Here is a 5681-nt window from a genome sequence, read left to right as displayed (position 1 = left end):
GATTCGGCCCCTCACACAACAGGAGCGGAAACCACGCGGACTACCCCGCCCGCTGCGCGTCTGTTGGCTGAGGCGACCGCCACTCAGGACATCCCTTACAGCCGTTGGGTGGGAAACCTGCCAGTCAGAAGCGTTCCTGTTTCTTATTGGCCACTGTACCGCTCATTCTAAGCAGGCGCGCGCCGCGTTAGTAGAATCACCTGCCACTCCGTTCGTTCCCGCCCTATAAGGATGGCATGTGCTTTCTCAACATCTCATTGGCTGCGAAGGGTCGCAGTGGCTTCGCCCCTTCATGAGGCGGGACCGTCTAGCTCCCTGGCCTCCTATTGGCTGGACGAAAATGTCAGTCAGGGGTGAGCTGCTGGGCAGCGGGCGGGGCTTGGGGCTCAGCAGAGCGATTTGAGGTTTCGATTGAGATGTATCCTGCAGGCAGAGAGGTTCGAATCCCAGCTCCGACACTTAGCGGGGTTGTAACCACCCTGGGACAGATCAGGCTCCTCTAAGGAGCTCAGCTCCCATTTGAGCAGTAATAGAAGGGCAAGATTTTCAGCTGGGCCAAGCAGTCCATGTGCTGAGCAATTTTGAAAGCCATGCCCAAGGTCAACCCTTGTAGGTTTATTCAAAGGGCGGGTGAGGCAGAATGTCACTGCTGGGCTGTGGGTATCAATGAGTGTATCCCACACATGGATGGAAACACATAAAGGCCTTGCCTTATGCTAGGGACATTTTTCAAAATCTTTGCACCGTTACTGACAGCTCTCCTAAGGCATGGGAGGGGAAGCAGAGAAAAGTCTAATTTGTATGGGGCCAGTCTCAGAAGATTGCAGTACTTGTTTAGGCAGGTACCAATGTCAGTGGCTAGATTTTTGCATAGGAAATAATCTCTGTGTCCTTGGCCAAAATTTCTCATTCCCCCACTGTTGTAGTGTGGAAGGTAGCTACTGCCCTCTGTGTCACAAAGGCCAAGAGAGAGGTCTGAATAGTTATAGGCCAGCTGGTGAGGGGATGATTCAACATCAGTCGTGAGATTTGTTGCGATCTTTGTTAGCCAAAAAGGAGCAATTTGGGTGAGAGAGGGAGAATGGCACTGCCGATATGCAGTGGCGGCAAACAGAAGCCCCTTTCAAAGTTCTTCTGAAAAGTGGCTAAAATGGCCCTTCACGTTCTGGTCAAGCCCGTTCACTCTTGTTACATCCAAGAGAAGGGACTCGGGCTTCCGCAGCTGCCTTCATTCAAGTGCCAGGTTAATCTTTATTCTCATGACTTTTCTAAATAATACGACTGGGAGTTGGCTGCGCTCTGCTCCCAACTTTGCTACCGGACTCTGTGTGACCATGGGAAAGTCACTTCCTCATTCTGTGCCTCAGTTTCCCATCTGTAAAATGGGGATAATTTAGCATGGAATAAGATAGTGGTGTCCTGTCTATCATGTGGAGCCTCTGGGGCAGCGAACATCTTTGTTTCTTGTCTGTACAGTGCTAAGAACAAAGCAGCCATGAGTCTTGACAGGGGTTCCTAGGTGCATAATAATAATAATTAATAATTAAAGTATTTGCCACTTACATAAGGCTTTTCCTGTTCTAAGTGCTTTACAAACTGCTCATTACTGTAGTTCTCACAACTGCCCATGAGGTGGGGGTAGCACCATTTTCCTCATTTTGCAGATAAGGAAACCAAGGCACAGATCGAGGTAAGTGACTGGGAAGATGTTGCAGCAGGCCTGTGACAGAGCTGGCATTCCTGATTCCACCTACGTGACTTCTCTGTGGTTTTCTGCAGCAGCACACGGAGGAAGGATTTGGACATGTCGCTTGACAAGAGGTTGGAGCCATTTACGTGCACTACGAATCCACAGGAATGGGGCTCCGGGACCCACAGGCTGTATCTAGTAGCCCGCATTCCATAACCATCCGTGGAGTAGGTGCCTCTGGTGCAGTGCTGTCCTGAGCAGGCACAGCTCTTCCTCAGACTTTGGTCACTTTTCCTGGCCTGGGACTAAAATTCACTTCAGTGTTGTGAGATTTACCGTGGACAGGTGCTGAACGGACAAAGCAGGATTTTCTGTGTCTACATCAGAGTCATTGAAATACAAGCATCCCCGTTGTAGGCATTTCTCATCCCTTCGAAGAGACACTTGGGAACAGAGGAATTGTCAATTTCATCTCATCCAGCATCCTGTCCCTGACAGTGCCCCGAACCCGCTGCTTCACAGGAAGGTGCAAGGAACTCTGAAGTGGCTCATTATGGGAGAACCTGCCCATAGGGGCAGTTTCTTCCTAAACTCATTGGTGGTTGGTTAGCTTGCTGTCTGCGAGGAGGACTGGTAGGATGTTAATGCTGCTGTGTGGATGAAAGACACAGCCATGTGCCAGAGATCCTATGGGAGTTTAGTAGCCTTTTGGCTCTCCAGGCAGAGGTAGGAGCCTTGTGGGAGAAAATATGCCTGCGGCTGGAATGTCCCTGCTGCTGCAGAAAGATGAAACCAAAGTTGTCCTGAAATAGAAGTAGCTGCATGGTTGGAGAGAGAGAGAGAGAAAGAGTGTGTGTCTGTGTGTGTGTGTGTGCGTGCACACGCAGCAGGGGCCTAGGATACAGGGCTGGGGTGAAAGACACAACAGCGACAGGTGCTGCAGCATGGTGGAGAAGCCGGCTCAGTGAGTGCAGCCCAGGGTTGGCAGGTTGAAGGGTACGTTCACACTGCAAAGGAAGCTGGGATTGCAGCGTGGGCAAGCGTCCCGCCACTGGCTTTAATCTGGCTGGTGCGGGTGGCAGTGGTGGCGAGGAAGTGGCAGCGTGGGCTCCTGTGCAGGCTAGTCACCCCAGCACAAGCCTGCCCCACTCGGGTTGCTGCCCCGCGCCAGGATCCATGCCACAGCAGCTTCACTGCTTTCTTCAAACATGCCTAGCCTATAAATCCCTCTGTCCCGCTGTGGCCCAGCTCAGAACCCTCCCCTGTACACACACCTCGACCACAGAACCTCCCAGGTCCACTCCCCCCCAGCACATACCCCCTGCCCAGCCCCTTCTCCCCACAGTGTTTTATGGCGTTGAGATGGCACCATCCCCTTCACAGCTCAAGCCCAGCTCAAGCAGCAGCAGTGCGAGCTTCCCAGTCAGAAGGGCTCTCCCCCCACTCCGCCGAGCGGCTGTGAAGAAACCAGACCGGGGTCAGGGGATGATGCACAAACTCCCCTTCCCTTTCGCACGGCTGCAGCTGCCCACTGCCTTCTGCTACGGGAGAGCCCTGGGCACCTGCTGAATCCTGCGGCGCAGTTTCCATAGCGACGTTGCTCAGGTATAGCAAGGACATCAGTCATTGAGGTGCTGGTTGGGAGGGCACAGGTCAGACTCCTCCTGGCTGCAGCTTAACTAATTCTCTTCTCTGATCTCTACCACGTCCTTTAATGCAAGAGCTGCCTTGGATCCAGCTTGCAGTTCACTGGCACACTCTATCCGCCCTGAGTGACTATGGTGGCTATGAATGAACGGGCAGCACGGAGTCAGTGTTGACCCAATGCCCCAGCATGGGGCTGCTGGAGAAGCTGCAGAACCCAAAGTGGTGCCATGGGTAAGATGAGGGCGGATCGGCTCGTGTTTCTGGCCTAATTCCCATCTCAGCAGCTGTCTCTTCATTGCCCTGCGCCTGGTCTGGTCATTGACGCCTGCACAAACAGGTGCGTGCAGCACTGCAGAATCAGACTGGTACCACGTGACACCCAGGCAGCACACGTGTGGATGCCAACAAATGGCACAAGAAGGGAGAATCAGAGTGTGTTTTCACACCACATTCCTCCCCATCATATCTGACCTGCCACGGTGCCAATTCCAGTAATATCCTGCCCAGCTACAATTCAGCCTGCCATTTCAGTTGGAGATGAGGTTTTTCACTTCCTGTCCTAAACTCTTGAGGAGTGCTAAACAGCTGCCACGTTCCACCCAAGTGGTGGCTGCATTTCATTGGTGGGTGAAATAATTCTGGTGCATATATGCAGTGTGTAGAGTGCTTTGGGATGAAAGGGGGTATATCTCATTGCCCAGTTCCTCAGGGTAGCTCATGGACTGTACCATGTTACCGTACACACATTTTCCCTTACTTACTGATACCCATGGCTGGCTCGTCCACGAATTTGACCTGGGGAACCTTTAGATCTAGAAGCATGAGTCTCTCTTGCGTGAGCTAAAGGAGAAAACATCTTGGTACAAAGGCAATAGCAAATTCACTCTTCTCTGTATGTTATCCAGCCTCTATGGAGCGACAAAGCCCCAGCTACCTGTGCTGGGATGTGTCACTGACACACACACACACACACACTAGCAATAGCAGTGCTGACATACAGATCATTTAGCTGTGCACTGCGAGCGCAGCTATTACAGGCATTTGCTTTGGAAATGTCCTGCCTTTATACCCCGTTACTGAAAGAAATGAAAACCATCTTTCACTCCGAATCCTTTGTGCCTGTGCGTTGTTTTGGCCTCTCTGGAAATTGCCATTGTGCATTTTAAAGTCTCACCGCCACATCTGCTTCCAACGCAGGTGTTTTTCAGCCCTGGCAATTTAGTAGGATGCTTAATTTTTACAACCCTTTAAACGCTGCAGTCTCTGGAGCCATGAGCTCCGAGGTCTTGAAGAGGCAGCAGAGTTCATGCAGCTGCACTTCTAATCAGAGACTGCGGGGCCCTAGACAAAAGCATCCAACTCATTGCTTTACCATGAGCTGTCCTTCCCGAGGGTGTTGTCCAGGTAGCCCATCCTTGAAATGGTTGTTGAGACCATCAGTGTTCAGGTCAGCCAGGTAAACGGCCCACATTAGGACATTCAGCCGAAAGTGCAAAGAAGACCAATTAAATGCATGGAGCATAGAAGCTGGGAATTTTCAAAGGGAGGTGTTGGGTGCTTAATCCCCTTAGGCCCTCTGGGAGTCCTAGCTATAAAGCCGGTTCTGAATACAGAGCCAACATCTCCTGAGTCCACTGCTACAGAGGTGGAGAAAGCCTGCCCTGTGCATGCATAAAGGAAGCGCTGTGCCCTGGTGCCTCACGCCTTTCCGAGGGTTCACAGCACAGTTTCCATGTGGCTGCTCCCCCGTGGCGACAGGGTGGGAAGCCTGAGGCACACGGCAGGAGAAAGCAGGGGGTCCCCACATCAGTTATCTGAGTGCCCTCAAAGCTCATTTTCTCTCTGGACAAAGGGGAGAACAAGCAGATCAGGTGCCTCTGGCATTGTCAGAGGTGGCTGTTCAAATCCCCACCCTCTCAGATTTCTGCTTGGCTGCGAGCGTGGCGGGCATGTTGGATTATTTCGGGGGCAGGCCAGGCTGTCCTTACAGAACGGCCTTTGCAAAGCGCTGGGTCAGACCAAGTGCTGAGATCCAGCCATATTCTCATTTCTGTCGAAGGGGAATTCCACAGACGAAGGCCCTGTCTGGGATCCGCGAGAGCTGCGCTCTGAGCACCACTGGCCCTGGAGTCCCCGACAAGGGCAGCTGACAGAGAGCGTCCCGGAGATCTTTGTAGATTAAGACCAGGGCTCTGAAGCAGCTCCAGTATTGGACGGGGTCAGGGTAGCGCTCAGAGCTCCACATCCATGAGCTCACTCCAGCCACTCTCCCGGCTCCTCGACAAAACCCAGCCTTGAGCCACTTTAGGTGCCAAAAAATATTTATTAGCAAAGTGGACACTAA

The sequence above is a fragment of the Gopherus flavomarginatus genome, chromosome 25 (assembly GCF_025201925.1).
Source record: "Gopherus flavomarginatus isolate rGopFla2 chromosome 25, rGopFla2.mat.asm, whole genome shotgun sequence".
Lineage (NCBI taxonomy): Eukaryota > Metazoa > Chordata > Testudines > Testudinidae > Gopherus > Gopherus flavomarginatus.
The sequence above is the reverse complement of the archived record's forward strand: the minus strand, read 5'-3'. Positions refer to the sequence as shown.